The sequence below is a fragment of the Hipposideros armiger genome, unplaced genomic scaffold (genome assembly GCF_001890085.2).
Source record: "Hipposideros armiger isolate ML-2016 unplaced genomic scaffold, ASM189008v1 scaffold_24, whole genome shotgun sequence".
In the NCBI taxonomy this organism is placed as follows: Eukaryota; Metazoa; Chordata; class Mammalia; order Chiroptera; family Hipposideridae; genus Hipposideros; species Hipposideros armiger.
This window is the reverse complement of record NW_017731374.1, coordinates 3,527,731-3,544,370: the sequence shown is the minus strand read 5'-3', so window position 1 is coordinate 3,544,370 and position 16,640 is coordinate 3,527,731. Positions and strand designations below refer to the sequence as shown.

General features: G+C 40.8%; 1 protein-coding gene and 1 long non-coding RNA gene across 7 annotated transcripts in view; one reads left to right on the top strand and one right to left on the bottom strand.

Moving 5' to 3' along the window:
• PALM2AKAP2 (PALM2 and AKAP2 fusion) overlaps nucleotides 1–16,640 on the bottom strand; it is a 428,602-nt gene that overhangs the window by 107,184 nt on the left and 304,778 nt on the right. The gene's annotated exons all lie outside the window — the stretch shown is intronic.
• On the top strand, nucleotides 7,725–13,487 carry LOC109379326 (uncharacterized). Its single transcript, XR_002123180.1, has 3 exons — nucleotides 7,725–7,755; nucleotides 12,930–13,043; nucleotides 13,138–13,487. It is a non-coding gene; the product is annotated as an uncharacterized LOC109379326 (long non-coding RNA).

Sequence of the window (16,640 nt, the reverse complement as noted above, 5' to 3'; positions counted from 1 at the left end):
ACGTGGGTGTTGGTGTGTATACACAGGTGTGGATGAGTGTTTGAGCAAGTGTGTGGGAGCATGGGTGCGCTCACCACGCCAGGAGCTGCTGAGGGGCAAACGAGTCCCTCAACCCCTACCCAGCATCGCGACTGTCCCCAGGTAAGTAAGAGCGTTGGGGGAGGTTGGGAAATGTGTCTTTGTGACAAGGATGGGGTCTCCATGTGTTTGGGGGCTCTCCCTGATGTGGCCCAGAGGCTGAAGTGTGGACGGGGATGCTTGTGGCCCACTGGCTCGCCAGAGCCTTCATGCTGCCCTCCCCGTTGTGGCAGCCGGTGGCCTGGTGTCGAAGTCCGTGCTATAACAAAGCCAGCGGTGGGGAAGGAGGCAGCTGATACACTGCGTGGGGCTCGATCAGGCGGGTGGCCAGCCATCCCTCACTCCCCAGCTGTCTGAAATTTCAGTCTGTAATCCCCTCCCCCGCCATGAATATTTAAATAATGTTAATGACCCTTTGAAAATGGACTGTCTAGAAATCCTGAGTACACATACAGAAACAACCCTCACACCAAACAGCATCGGGAAAAGCAAGCACTTCTCTTACTCTGCACGTTCTCTGCAGAGGAAAATAATATAAAGTCAGATTTCTTAAATTCAACTTTCCACCAGGCGTGATCAGGGTTTTTATTTTCTCAATGATTCTCTCCAGCTTTGCAAGAGCCTCCTCCTCTCCTTGAGTCTCCATCCTAGGTTGGAACTACTGGCCAAGGTTCTGGGGTCCTCTTCTAAGAGTCAATTCTGTGTGCCAATCACAGCTGGGAAAGACAGCTTTCCTAGCCTACAAAAGTCCTTGATTTCCAACACAAAGAACTGAGATCATGGAGAACTACCCAGAAAGCCTGTCCATCCTAATGACACATCAAAATAGCACCCTCCCAAGAAAAGCCTGTCCTGCTTTGAACTTTATTCACACCTTTCTTCAGGGAGGGAATAAAGTCTCCAATAGAGATATCAGCTGTTGTCCTCAGGGTTCCAGATGTTAAATAGGCTTCTTTTTCTTTGCATTTAGCAGTACAAACCAGCTTTTTTGTAGGTTTCTCTCTGTCACTCTTGAATTTCAATAGAATTTACTGGTAACCAGAGATTACTTCAATCAATTGCTTTCTGTCTCAATCAATTCCTTCTTTTTCTTTCTTTCCCCTTCCTTCCTTCCTTTCTTCCTTCCATTCTTCATTCCCTTCATCTTCCCTTCTTTTCTTCCTTCCACTCCTCATGTCTTTGACTTAAGGAGTTAAATATTTGGGTGCCCTACATTGTGATCTATTTTTAACATTTTACTATCATGTGAAAAACTCACATTGAAATGAGCATGTTTGGGTACAGTTATTTATTTATACAGACCATAGACTCACGAAGGGAAGATTCTAAAATTACAGCAGAGGTGAGATTTTATAAAGTACTATGGCAGGTGCATCATCACTCTTTTCTTCATATGTTCCTAAAACAAGTGTAAATTTTATAAATCACAATTTATTTCATTATTAGAGAAGGTACAGCAATTCACACTGGCTTTATTCTGAATTACTTCTTTCCTAAAGCAACGTCAGTGTTAATATTGTATTTTAATATGAGTTAATATTAATTTTGTTAATATTAATTTTAACATTCTGGTATATCCTATAGAAAACTATGGGGACTATTAACTTAGGGGGGAAAATGCATGTTCAACAAATACTAATTTACAAGAACATTTCCTTCTGTCTTATAAGATATTAAAGAGGTAGCCATGATTAAATTAAACATTTTTATATAAAAGGCTTGGTGCATACCAGATGCTCAGAAATATTTATCTAATTTGCTCAGTGAAATCAATGCCAGGGTATGAACGTCTGCATGTGAAGATAAAAACTGTTTTTAATTCACAGCCTCTCATTTATTTTCCCCTAGGTTGACAGTTCTCAATTGAGGGTGATTTGGCCCCGCAGGGGACATTTTGGCAATGTCTGGAGGCATTTTTAATTGTCATAATGGGGGGGGGGTGCTACTGGCATCTAGTGGATAGAGACCAAGGATGTTGTAGCTAAACATCCTAAAGAGTACAGAACAGCCCCCCCCCCAACAATAAAGGATTATCATGTCCCAAATGTCAAGATATCTTGCTCTGAACTCGAAGCCATTCATTCCTAAGGACCACAGATATCAGAACCATCTCTGTGGGTATTAAAAATGCAGATTCCTGGGCTCCACCTTTACCTACTAAGTCAAGATCTCTGGGCGCAGGGACAGGGAAACTGGATTGTAACATCGCCCAGGTGATTCTTTGTTTTGTTTTTGTTTGTTTTCCTCCCAGGTGATTCCTAAGAACAGGAAACAGTGAGAACCACTGGAGATGGAAAGGCTGGTATTATTGCCCAGCGCATGCTTATGGGCTTATCACATCCTATATCTCTTAACACAATCATGGTTATTACAGCTGAGAATATTTTATGAAAGAAGCACATTTACTCTCCTAGATGTGCACGTTAGAAGCACATTTGAAGAAAATAAAGAGCTACCAGTTCTGTGAAAAAAACATAGCTGGGATGTGTAAATATTAAATGCTGCCAACGGCCCTATTTAGGACACAAAACCTTCTATGGAAATTTTTGGCAGGAGAGGAGATTAGGATTTCTTTCACTAGGGTCTAAGTGTACATTTTTGCTCACGTCTCTGCCATGCTGCTGGTCCACTTTAAACTGTGCCCCGAGCAAGAGTGGCTTCGGGCGGACCCAAGACATAGAATGCACTTACCAGAAAAGCACCAAAAGTAAAGGCTAAGTTTCTGAGAAAAGAATCAGCCTAGACACAGGTGGACAAAGTCCCTTTTCCTCAAAATGAACAAAATGAGCCAAATCCAGCAAATAATGGTCTAGCAGTAGCCACATCCCCTCAAGCTTAGAAGAAGAGTAGAAGTTAAAAAAAAAGAAAAGAAAAGAACTCTTAAGAGGCTCAGAGAGCTGATGAGAAAACCCCAAAGGAAGGGCCAACGCTGGCCCATCATAAAAGAGAATCTGCCATTTTCTCCTTTTAGCAAGGAGAAAACAAAAAGCACCAGCTGGGTGTAACCCTGAAGTGCTAAATGTGTCCCACAGAAAATAAAGGTTTGCTAGGGGAAAAAAAGAAGAAGAGGGGAAAGCAAACAAAATACCAAAAAGGCTGGCCCACATCAAACCAATAGCTCTAGATCTGGGGGCTTTCCCACCGAGCCCCAGGTAGGTCATTGGAAAGTTGGAAACAATCCCAATCGCAAGGGCTTTCCCATGGGAAAAGATGAACCACTGAAAATCTAAGAGAAGAAACAAACTGGGGGACATATTTGCAACATATAAAACAATGGATTACTATCTCTAAAATGCAAAGAGTTTTTACAAATCAATAAGAAAATCACCAAGTAATAGAAAAAAGAAAACAATCGTTTATAAATAAGTACAACTGGCCACTGAATTTATGAAAAGCTGCTCAAACTCTTCATCAGCAAACAAATGCAAGTGAAAATATTGGGACAATATATTTTGCCTGTAATATTGGTAAATATATAAAATACAAATATTATCTATTGTTGGTGAGAGAATGATGGAAATTAAGTGATTGGACTCAGTTAATGGGGATATAAATTGATATTAATAAACTGGTAAATCTGGAAGACAGTTTGATGATATCTCGAGATAAAAAAATGTTTATACACTGTTTAAGTGCAAACTCACTTTTGGAATTCAGAAGTTTATAAAATCTTTAGAGTCAGAGAGGAGACAATGAATGAGACTCTTCCTGTTCACAGAGAGGTACAAAAGAAAGAATATTTAATATATACTTTTAAAGTTGTTCGCTGTGCTATGTTGTGATGTAAGCACTTCTGGTAACCCCTAGACCTCTGAAAAAAAGCATTTGTTTGGAAAACCAAAGGCAAGGGGTTTGTATGTGGCTTGGTGCAGGGTGTATGTCAGGCGAGATAAATGTGAGATTCAAAATTCAGTCAAAAGAGGAAATCAGTACAAGAAGTGACCAGGAGAGCTAACCCCATCCACTGGAGTTTAAACATGCATAAAAATAGTGGGGTGGGCACTGGACAACCTCCAACACTTTGTCCATTGGGGTCCAAGTAATTTTCATTTAAATAAAAAAGGAAAGGTTTATTCTTTAATTTAAATATAAAAGGGAAGGTTTATTCCTACAGACTGCAGAACTTGGGACAGTCAGCCAAGTAACTCCTGGGATCCACACAGATATGCTTGCTTTCTAGTTCAAATAGTGGTTTTACCCTAATTTATCTGGCTGTTTTGGATGTTTATAGATTTCTCATTTAAGACATATCTCTATTGATCTCTGATTCTTATTTAAAAGCAAAAAGGTCACCTCTAGATAGTGTGGCTTTTTCATAAAAAGGATTATCCATCCACAGGCTGTTCTAACCATCAGCTTTCTGAACCCATGACATGGACGACTGACATGTGTCAATCTGTGCACTATGTATATTGACTTACAGCTGTGTTTTATCAAATGGAAAACACCCTTCTCACAACATCAGGCCTGGTTGCTGAGTGGTGGTCAGCTCTTTGCAAATCAGTGTTTCCCAAGCTGGCTCACATTGAGAATAGCTGGAAAACTGGGGGGTGGGGAGATTCGGGGTTTGTTTCCCTAGGAGATCTGGGGCCCAGGAATATATGTGTTTAAGCTTTCCATCGGATGCTGTTACACAGCCTGGTTTGGGAAACACTTGGGGTGGATGCCATCATCCTTAGGTGGGGGAATGAGAGAACAAGCGGATGCAGGCAGAGTCATATGAGAACCCTCGGTGCTTGGGCTGTGTTTACTCCTGTTCTTGGCCTAGTTTGTGGTACCTGCCTTTCCTTCATTTCCTCTCCAGGGTCTCTGTCTTCCTGTGCCCGAGGACGCTCCTTTCCTGCCTGTTCCACGTTTATTTCCTTTCCCTGCATGCTCACACTTGGCCTCTCCTTCACCGAGCCCTCTAACATAAGGAAATAGTGACCTGATGACATTCACCCCAGCTGTCTGAGACTCTTGCTTCAAAAGGCCTTTAAAACGCTCCAACGAAGAATTCCAAAACCCAAGCAACATTTTCCCATCAATTGTCTTCCTTTTGCCCCACGTGATAGGGGGACTGTACCTTTTCTACATTGACAGAGTGACACTGTATCAGCCAGGTTGCCCACTGCCATATGCATTTAAATGCTACCCTTATAAAGAGGAAGTCACACATTATTCCACACTAAAGTCTTCAATGAGAAGCAGCCATTTGGGAATCCCTGTGTTGGAAAGGATGGAGGAAGAAGGCTATTTGTGGAGAGGAAAAGGGTGAGGAAGGGAGAGAGAGCAAAGACAGAGTCCCCCTGGGGTGGGAAGCGAGAAGGCACAGAAGACTGCGTGGGACTCCGTGGTCTCTCAGTTCCAGGAGCCTCAAAGTTCATATGCTAATAACAGGAAGGTCCTCAAGTATTTCTTTGGTAATTAACAACAAGGCCCGAGTTCTATATTTCTTGGCTGAGAATTTTATCTCATTTAACAACTGAAGCATTTCAAAAATCTAGTAAACACTTTCAAGTTCAAGCCCTAACGAGACAACATAAAACCAGGTACTTTTTAAGTGCAGCATTGAAAACATAAAATATGCCAAATATACTTGGAATGTACACAGCGTGATCACAGATAGGATGCTGGGAAACTGCCCCCAAGGCCAAGGACAGTTTTTTCTGAGTAAACCCAGTGAATTTGCTTCTCAGTAATGGTCTGTGTTCTAAATGCAAAGCTGCGTTTCCTTCCCGTGGTGCTTAATTCCATATCCATTTTTGGTAAGACGAGAATTATTGTTTAGTTTTAAAAAAAATGGGACTGTAACATTTTCCCAGTAATTCCCAAGTGTTTCCCTCAGAACTTTTAAGAACAGGCTGTTAATTTATGGAAAGAAGTATAAGAATTTTCAGTAATTATGTGGGGGTGGGGAGAGAGAAAATGTTGACATTTTAAATTGTACTAATTCTGATCATCACAAAGAGAGCCTTTGCAGTGGTCTCTGACTTACTCATAAAATATTTTAATATTGAGAACAAGCCAATGAGAAAACAGGCTTTTTCCTTCTATGATATTGAATATAATAAATTACATATCCTAACGTTAATGTACGTTCACTGAATAGGATGGGGAAATACTGTGAAGGCATTTTTAAGTTTATATTCAGAGAGGAAGTTATTTACCTAAGTGGATGCTAAGATTATAAAGTGTTAAGATCATTTAACTATGGAGAATGTTAATAGCTCCTTCTATGGCATATTAAAAGCCTCTTGGAACGAGAGACTGTGGCCAATGTGAAATCCTTTAAAAACCACAATAGCTTATGATAACTTTAACTAAAGTACACACACCCACATTATCTGTGAGGATTCTCCAACTCCTCAAGTAAATACCTTTGCCTTCTCTCCAGCTTTCTTTCTCCCTCCCTCTCCCCCATCCTCCTCCTCTCCTTCGTTCTTTCTTTTCTTCCTCCCTCCCTCCCTCCTTCCTTCCCTCCCTCCTTCCTTCCCTCCCTCCTTCCTTCCCTCCATCCTTCCTTCCTTTCTTCCTCCTTTCCTTGCCTGCCTGCCTTCCTTCCTCCTCTCCTGTTTTCTTTCCTCTTCTTTTTAGACCACTGCCCAGTTAATTTTAGGAGCAGGCACTGCACGCACAAATACCTGAAGAAGCCAGATAGAGAGCATAAATGAGCAAAGCTGACAGGTCTCAGAAACAGTCGCTGCCTACTGTTAAAGGACCCACGCACTGAGGAGCCCTAGTGACCGACTGCTAAGTAATTTATAGGCTGGTTGAGATAAGATAGGCAAGCTCGATGAAAGCTGTGTGTTTAGAGCGATGCTTGCTGTTGCTGCTCCGGTTTTATATGGGGCCTTTCCTTTAGTTGCTTGGGACGGGTGAGGGCATATCAACGTGTCAGGGACATGAGAATTAGCAGTAGGAGGAAGATGACCTGTCACCTAAGCCACTCTCGTCATTGTACAGTATAGCCAAGTATCTGAAAAACAGGGTCCCTGGAGCTCAAGGCCTGGGTTCAAACCCTGCTCTGTCACTTATTAGCTGCGTGGCCTTGGGAAAGTTGCCTTTCCATCTCTCCAAATCCTCGCCTGCAGAAGGCAGCTCACGAGCGTGTCTACCATATATGATTATTGTGAGCATAATGAGGTCATCCATGCCAAGCAGTAAGCTCAGGGCCAGCCACACGGCGAGAGCTCGCTGTTAGCTGTTAGTACGGACGCAAGTGAATCCTAGATGGGGGTCAGGACTTACGCAGAGCCACCCAGCAAGAGTGGTTCCAAGTCAGGACTCGGGCCCAGGTGGGTGCACTCCCAGGTCAGGGCTAACTTATTTGCTGTAAACTTGCTTACTTTGGTATTATTTCTAAAGGAAACAATAAACAACAACAATGACATGGGATGGTGAGAGGAAGCCCTGATGAAGCTGGTTTTCAGGCCAGAGTCAGGTCTAACAGTTGTGGCAATAAGGCCAGACAAGTGCAAAAACAGTGATTACGATCCGTACAGGCGGCCCAGGCACCCAGGATGGCTGTGCTATCGGCGCGGTGATATGTCCACCAGCTTTATCACAGTATCCTAGAAACGGTTTTCTCTCAGTCTTTCTGCGCCAGAGTTTTGCTTTGAGTTCTGTGAAAGCTTCCAGGCTGTTCTTAATATTCTGCAGAGAGAAGATGCTGCCGTGGGCCTGAATATCGGAGAGGTGAGAGGCGGTTCCATGCTGACACGCGCGTGCTGTTATTGGTGGCCACTTTCTGAAGAGGGCCCCTTCCAGACATTGTGTGGAGAGGGCCTGGTTCTACAAGAGTGGGGTGTCATCTTATCCCAGCGCACGTAAAATGAGCAGAATCAGTATCCTTAAGGGAAACCAAAATGTTGCTACCCCAAAACTGCCTCTTGGGATATTGATATTAAGCTGTTTATTAACAAACAAGACTCAGAAAGAACCTTTGACCCTCCCCTACTTTCCTGCCCAAGAGATTCAAACAGAAAAACCTGCTTCAGGAAGGAAATCTTAGGATGGAGGTTCGCCTTAGCCTGATTTGAATTAAGTATAGTAACATAAGAGGGCTGCAGGCAGATACCCACTGTCTCCCACTGCTTCTGAGGTGCCCAGCAAGAATTTTCTGGTCATGTATGTTGTGCAGTTTCTCAACTCTCTGCAAATCGCCCGTTCTCATTTCTGAAATCTAATACTGCATCCCATCCAAAAATGTCATATATGCCTAAGGTTGCCTCACTGTCTTTGGAATTTTCATGTTTATATGAATTCCCCACGCACATGTTAAAAATTTGATTTTCTCCTGTTATTCTGTCCATTAATTCGATAATTAACCCAGCTAGAAGAACTTGGAAGGTAGGAGGAAAAAGATTTTTTTTTAGCCCCCACAGCCCCCACCACCCTGCCCCTGCCCCCCTCTTCTAGCCTTAGCTCCACCTACTGCTTTCCTCTGTGCTGGGATCACTCAGCCTGCCCGGAATCCACCAGCTCTCTCACCCCTCTACTCACTCTTTGCTCTTTACCTAGAAAGTCCTTCTCACCAATCATGCCCTATCTAACTCCCCTTCTTCAAGGTCTCAGCCTCAGCCTCACCCCAAGACTGCTGTCCCCAGGCCCCATCCACAATCTTCTTAACCCCCCCACCCCATTCCCATTATCCCGACCCTTCCCTAGATAAAGATACTCTATTGAGTGCACCCTGGAGTCCTACCTACAGCTCAGCATCTTCCCTTGAATATCCATCAAACCCACATATTCCAACCAAACTCCTTACTAGCCACCCCCCACTCATCTTCTCTGTGTTTCCTGACTTAAGGGTCCCAACAATCCCGTGGTCACCTCCACCCTCTTCTTCACCATTGTCAAGTCACGGAGGCCCCTCTTACTGTCCCCACTGCCACTGTACAGGCCAGTCCCTCCTTTCTTATCTGCACCATTCAATGGCCCATTAACAGCTCTCTCTGCCTTTGGCCTCTCCCTCCAACCTGCCCACCTTTCACAATGCACCTGAGCTAGCTTCCCAAACCAGCCTCCAATGGTTCTTGCCACAATTAAAATCCCTTATCATTCATCCATTTTAACAAATACTAAGATCCCACCACGTGTGAGGCACCATTCACTGCAGGTGCTGGGATGTGTCAGTGAACGAAAGTCAAGTGCTTTCTCCCCCTCATCCTCGCATCACTCTGCCTGGAGGTCAGATGGGTGTTCTCCTTGCTCCGCACTGCTTCTTCCGGACTATTATCCTCCTTTCTCAATCAAGAGCCCCCTCCCTCGTTACTTGGAAGATTTTAGCACCTGTCAGTCTCTCCAACAATACTCTCTCCAGTAACATTCTGTAAATCACTACAATAAAATGTTCTTTTCTTTAGTTAAAATTAAAAAAAAAATCCCCATTTGATCAGGTACTCACCAAAACAGCCTTTTAAAGTACGTTGGGTAAAGTACTCTTGAACTTTTAGGTAAAAACAAATTGCACTTCTAAAATACTAAACAAACTACATCTTCCCATAAGACGATTTCCAAGAAGAATTTAGCATTTCATATGAAACGATCACGTTGACTTATAAATTTCTAACATTTACTATGGGTGAATTCAACTGGCCTTTCCTTTTTCTCTTCTGTTATCTGTGGCATTTTTTCCCCTCTATTTAAAGACATTTTTTTGGTGTGTGTAATCCTTTTTTTATAAATTTGTGGGGGTGACATTGGTTAATAACATTATATAAGTTTCAAGTGTACAGTTCTATAATACATCAACTGTATATTGCATTGTGTGCTTACAACACAACCCAAAGTCTAGTCTCCCTCAGTCACCATATATTTGACCCCCTTTACCCTCTTAATCCTCTCCACATCATCCCCCTTTAAGTCCTTAATCACAAACACAGCTCTTTTCAGATGTGTCACTTGTATAAAGAATGTGTGGCTTGAAAGCAATTGATTCCCTCCATGGGGAAAGCATATGCTATGATCTTCTCTTTGCTATGGATCTGAACTGCAAGAGAATGGCTGGTTGTGAAGTTAACTGGCTCAGCATTTCCCAAGAAAAGGAAGAGTGTGTGTGTGTGTGTGTGTGTGTGTGTGTGTGTGTGTGTGTTACAGGCAACAAGTGGTCTGCCATCGTGGTTAGGAGGACATGCTCTGGCAGAACCTTCCACAGGTTACTTTACTTCCCTGTGCCTTAGTTTCCTAGTCTTTAAAATGGGGACAATTACATAGTATCTATATCATGGGTTTGCAGTGAGCACAGGATGAGTTAATGCTTATAAAGGCTATGGAACCTACCTTTTAGATTCTCAGTAGGTGTTAACTATTTGTTGTTATTAATCTGTGTCAGTCTGCTGCTCTGTAACTTTCCTGTAGCCGGTCCAAAAAGTCAGAGTGGTCTTAGATTAGATTGGTTCTTGACTAATTTCTTCTTTTAGAGGATCATAGCTATTTTCCTATCGTTAAATTTTATTATGATTAAAATATCTTCCCAATTATAAAAGAAATACTCATTGTATGGAAAGCAATAAAATGAGGGCTCTGGGTTATTACAGACCTAGGACTGAATTCTGATTCCACTCTTACAGATTTTGTGAACTTGCAAAAGTCACTTAACCTTCTCAGACCATTGATTTCATCATCTACTGTACAGATAGGACAAATAAGGGTACCTATCTCATGGTGTATTATGAGTGTTAAGTAAAATAACACAGGTAAAGTACCATAGGTGTCTGGCCATTAGTAAACGTTGGGAGAAAGAAAGGGAGTGAGGGGTGGAGGAAGGAGGGAGGAAACAAATAAGAAAGGGAAGAAAGAAGAAAAGAAGGGAGAAAGGAAAGGAGAAAAGAAGAGAAAAAAGGAGAAAGGAAAAGAAGGAGGAAGAAGGGTGAGAGAGGAGAAGAAAATAGGAAGTAAGTCAATGACTATTACAGGATAAAAGAGTTTGATAAAATCCACGTGGAGAAAAAAAGTTTAATGAACTATCAAATATAATGAAAAATGCTTAGAAACAGGATGCATTTTCTATTTGAAAAAGAAAAAGTTTCTATGCCTGTTTTGCAATGTCATTTCTCTTAAGAGGGATTTTCCTATGTCACTCATGGGATAAGCTTAATATAAACTTGGAAATTTTTTTTCATAATTGGGTTTTGTTTATATTTTCTTAGCAAAAACCAACATATTTAAAACATATTAAGAAAAAATTAAAAATAACTCTGAGTGCATGAATATTTGTCTATTTCTCAACTTAAACAAACTTTTATTTTCAAAATTTCCAGAGGATTTATTGACATTAATTTGAAAAATCACCCTCAAAATTTGAACCTGTTTAAATATGGTATGCCACCCTTAAGAGCATGCAACACAACATTCAATAAGTTGACTTTTTAACGAAACGATAAATGCTGTATCACATAGAAATGCAGATATCTTAGGAAAAACTTAAAAAAAAAGGACTGCCCTAAGCTCAGGCATGGAGGGTCTAGTGCTTTTCTAATAAATACTGTGGGGCATCTATATGCTGAATTTCTCCAGACTAATTGAAAGGTCTCTTTATGCACGGTAGGCTCAGCTTCCCTTATTTACTGAAGAGGCAGTTCTATTTTATCATATTCATGAATTACTGCAGTAGAATGATAATGAACAATGTCCTCAGAATGTTGATAGGATGAAAGTCTAAGGGCAAGCCTGAAAAACAACCACATCCCTGGGAGGAAAATCTAACCTTCTCCCACTAGGTAAGCTCCAGCTTTGCATTTGAAGAACACACACTAACACCACTACATAAAAGCTTCCTTACTGACCAGGGGCTGTGAGGCCTACTCTGTCTGTTTGCATACAAGCATCAGCATTTTGTCCTACCAGGCGAAGTCATTATGAGCAAAGGCTGCCTCATTAGCTCTGGGTTCTGAGACTCCGTGGCTCTGTGTCCTTGAACAAATTCCTTAGTCTCTCTGTATTTTCTCTGCTTTATTATTATTATTTTTTATTAGTTTCAGGTGTACCAAGCAACATAGTGATTAAACATTTATATACCTCACAAAATGATAACCCAATAAGTCTATTACCCATCTGACACTGTACATAGTTATTACAATATTATTGACTATATTCCCTACAGTGTACTTTATATCCCCATAACGTTTTTTAAAAATTATAGTTAACATTCAATATTATTTTATATTAGTTTCCGTTGTAAAACATAGTTGTTGGACATTTATATAATATATGAAGTGATCCCCCTGATAAGTTTAGTACCCATCTGACACCATACATAGTTTTTACAATATTATTGACTGTATTCCCCATACTGTACTTTACATCCCTGTGACTCCTTTGTAATTACCAATCTGTACTTCTTAATCCCTTCACCTTTCTCACTCAGCCCCCCAATCCCCTCCCATTTAGTACCATCAATTTGTTCTCTGAATCTATGAGTCTGTTTCTGTTTTATTTGTTCGTTTATTTTGTTCTTTAGATTCCACATATAAGTGAGATTATTTGGTTTGTCTTTCTCAGTTTGACTTATTTCACTTAGTATAATATCCTCTAGGTCCATCCATGCTGTCACATTTTTCTTCCTCTTTAAATTAGAGATACTCATAGTACTTACCTTTTAGGCTTGTGGTAAGAATTAAATAATACAACGTCCTAAGGATTCAGGGCAATGTCTGACACGCAGAAGGTTCTCAATAACTGTTAGCTATTATTTTCCTTATTCATTTTTCTAAACTGAAATTCACTAAGCAATTCATGTTAGAGATCAAAACAAAGAGTCTGTGGCCATATGGAGAGTATGATGTCTGATTCAATGTCCTAACCTCTAACACAGATCCCTTCGGGAGAGGGAGTGGGGATTATAGCTGCTGGTACCTTTTTCTTTTCAGAAACAGACTTAAGAATGTTGAGCTAAAATGAATGTCACATCTCTACTGGCTCATTTCTCAGAAGAAGCAAATGTTGCAAAGGTAATAAGCTCCAAATGACATCAAAATGCCCAGGTAAGTAAATATATTAGTGTTTCGCAGCCTGTTCTCCTAGCCAATGAATCAATCAATCATTGTGTCTGAGCACGTCTTCTTTTTTTACATACAGCTTACATGTGTGTCATGATTTTCACCATGTTAACTACAAGTTTTCACTACACAGAAAAAAAGCAAAGAGGAAGGCCATTGGAGGATGGGTAGAAGGAAGAGATGGAAAAGGATAATTTATTGAGAGAAACAATAGATACTCAGTTTTCAGTGTTTATATAGTGAAGAAGCAAGACCTTTCTGCCTATGAATCCAAAGGATATTCTTGAGAATTATACTCAAGATGTATGAGACCTCTGTGATTCCTGACTTGTTTCAGAAGATAAGGCCTATTGTAAATGGCGACATGAATAATTTGTTTTTCAGGAATAACTTGTGACCATTCCAAACCACCCTGGACATTAATGATAATTTATTTATGAATTAACTGGATTGGAAAACCCCTGCCTAAGTGGGAAGCAGACTGGCAACCTTCCAAGAGTACTGAAGACCAATGGGTTCTGCTAACGGGTTTTACATTGGGTTTGCTTGCCTTAGTTCTGTTGGAAGTCATACACTTTGGTACTTGCAAAGGAGCCCTGTTTCAAAGCTAATTAGGTTGGAGTCAGCTAATTCATCAGAAGACAGGCTTATCTGCAAATGGGCTCTGACATACATGGACAAAGACTATTTCTAGAGCTTTATCATCGTTACTCACTCCCAGCCCTGCAACACTAGGAAATGTACTCGTGTATTCAAGAAATATTTGTGAATGTTTCAGAATTTTTGCTGGGAATGTCCAGGACAGTATCATCTGTTTTAGGAGGTGACCATTCAGACAGAGGGGATTTTTACCAAGTAGTAGGGTTGACAAAATCACACCAAAAAATTCGTCAACATTTAAAAATTTGGGATGATGAAGCTACCTGCAGAAAATGAAATCAGGTCAACACTGATAGTCCAACTAAAATAAAAGTCCTAGAAGAGGCTTCAGAAAAATCATAACATACCCAGATTGAGGACAGTTTTTTGATGTTTTTTTTAAGTTCAAGAGAAATAAACAAAGTGGGGGCAGAGTTTCCCCATAGCAAAGCCTCCAGACTATGAATTGGTTGGAAATATATATTGTCAGCATTGTCAGATACAAAGAATTATCTACTTTAATTCTGGCAGTACCACTGGAATCGAGCAAGGTAACTGTGTGAGCCCCTTGTGCTCTGCCATCTCTCTGGTGTACCAGTGGTAAGTTCGCTCGGTTCCAAACTTCCCTCCTTTGGTTGGGGTTCATATCTTAATTTTGGGTCCTCTGATACTTTTTTCATTTTTTTTTTTGGTAATGGAGCGTCCTCTGTCTAAATCTGCTACAGAATTGGCATCCCCCCTCTTACAACATCAGCTGGATTTATTTTTAAATATTACGGTCTGTCCTGTGTTAAGTGTTTATCTCAATTGACTTCTGATACAAAATATAATCTAGAATTACAGTGGCCACTCTGGGGGACCCTTTGGAGTTTCAAAATTAGTGTATTTGCATGTAAAACTGGAAAGCCTTAGGAATGTGAAACAACCAGACTGCAAAACCTACTTTAACTGGTCTGTGGAAGCCTCCAAAAGTAACAGGCTCAAAGATAACCTATCTTCAGGAGACCAATTCAAAACCGGCTAAAGCCAATGCAGAATTAAATAAAAGAATAATGACGCTTGAGAGCTCATCTGGAAAGTTCTGGGCTGACCTTCCCCAGCCCTCTTCCTGCACCTTCATTTTCGCTTTCGACTTCTCTATATCCTGACCTGATTGAACTTCTCTTTCAAAAGGAGATAAAAATAGAACCACCTGCTGTCATTTAGAGGCTCCCTTTAAAGCAAATCCTCTTGGAGACAGCTCTACAACTTACACCCCATGGACTAAAGCAGAGCTCTGAGCCCTTACTAAAGACTTTCCAAACCCTGCCAGAGATCCTCTTGGGTTTGCAAATAAATTTTGGTTAACTGAAAATCTACAAACTTAGTTATTCAGACTTCTATCAGTTAATCCATGTTGGTAGGGGAAGGGAACACAAAGAAATGGATGGATTAACCAACTGGAAAGAACCTTCTAAGCAGCATGCAGCAGATAAAATGATAGCTCAGAATTTGGCTGACGAGCTGTATGATAAAATACCTCAAGTCCTTCCAAAGAATATTGATTGGAGGAAAATTCAGCAATGTGTTTGTTCAAAGACTAGCTAAAATTTTTTTTATTATTATGGGCATTTAGAAAAGACATTTTTATAGTTTTTAGGCATTGAGAATGTCAAGAGAGAGGACACCTCTTAATACTACAATTTAAAATGGATTAGATCATGAATTTAGTACCCTAGTAAAAAGAAACCAACTTAATTGGACCACTATGGATACTCATGATTTAGTAAATCTGGGCATTCAGTTATCCAAAACAATAAAGAAAAATAACAAAAGGAAAATGCATCAGGCTCTGAATTATCAAATTAAAGCAGCCCCCATCATGGGTTTATAATTACAATGAAAATATCCATTGGAATTGAAAAATCCAAAGTGGTTCTCTAAGAACAACAAAAAGTGGAATTTGCAATTGTTGCAAAAAAAACCCTGGACACTGGAAAAACGATTGCCATAATAAACTCAAACGGCTATTGGAAAAAAAACAATCTGCTACTGTAATCCCAACAGCACCTCAAATGGGATAGGGCTGCTCCGAAGACAAAAGGGGGATATTCTCTTTGCTAACCACTAATTCATTAGGAGAAATTGAAATCTCTATCCTATTACTACTACTGCACTAGTCGGCACTGGAACAACTTATTCTGTGCTCAACCCCACCAAGCTTCCTGTCCTGCTGCCTTAGAGTACTGAACTGTACAAATGTGGGTGTCTCCAATACCCCTCTGGCTGGGTCTATCCTACCTGTACCATTCCAGCTGGGCCCTCTTCAGGGGCAACATCAGATTATCACTGGGCCTTTAGCACCAATTAACTTGTTAGGAAGAGATTTCCTTGAGCTTTCTCAGGCTCATATTTCCTTTTCTCTGAAAGGAGAAATGTTTCTAGATTTGACTGACACCTCAGCTTCTGGGGCACTTTTCTTTACCAACACCTATATTAAAGCCTGTGATGCCAGCAAAAAATATTGGACCTCTCCTCTTAAATACTCTGTGGGGCTCTCTTGGTGCATCAAACTCTACCCATATAGGACAAATTTATTCTGCTCCTTCTGTTACAATTCAGATTGACCCTTTGAAGCCTCTTCCCAATACAACACACTATCCTTTAAGGGTTGAGGACTTGTGAGGCATCAGACCCATAGCTGATGAATGCATTTCTAAATGGTTAATTGTGCCCTGTACTAGCCCATGTAATACTCCTATCCTGCCAATGAGAAAACCACCTGGGAGAGGATAGAGATTTGTACAAAATCTAAAAGCAATAAATAATATAGTGATTCCTCGGCATCCAGTGGTGCCCAATGCTCACACTCTGCTCTCAGATGCCCCCACAAATAGCTCCTGTTTGTCCGTTATTGATCTGTGCAGTGCTTTCTTTAGTACAACAGTGTACCCTGATAGACCT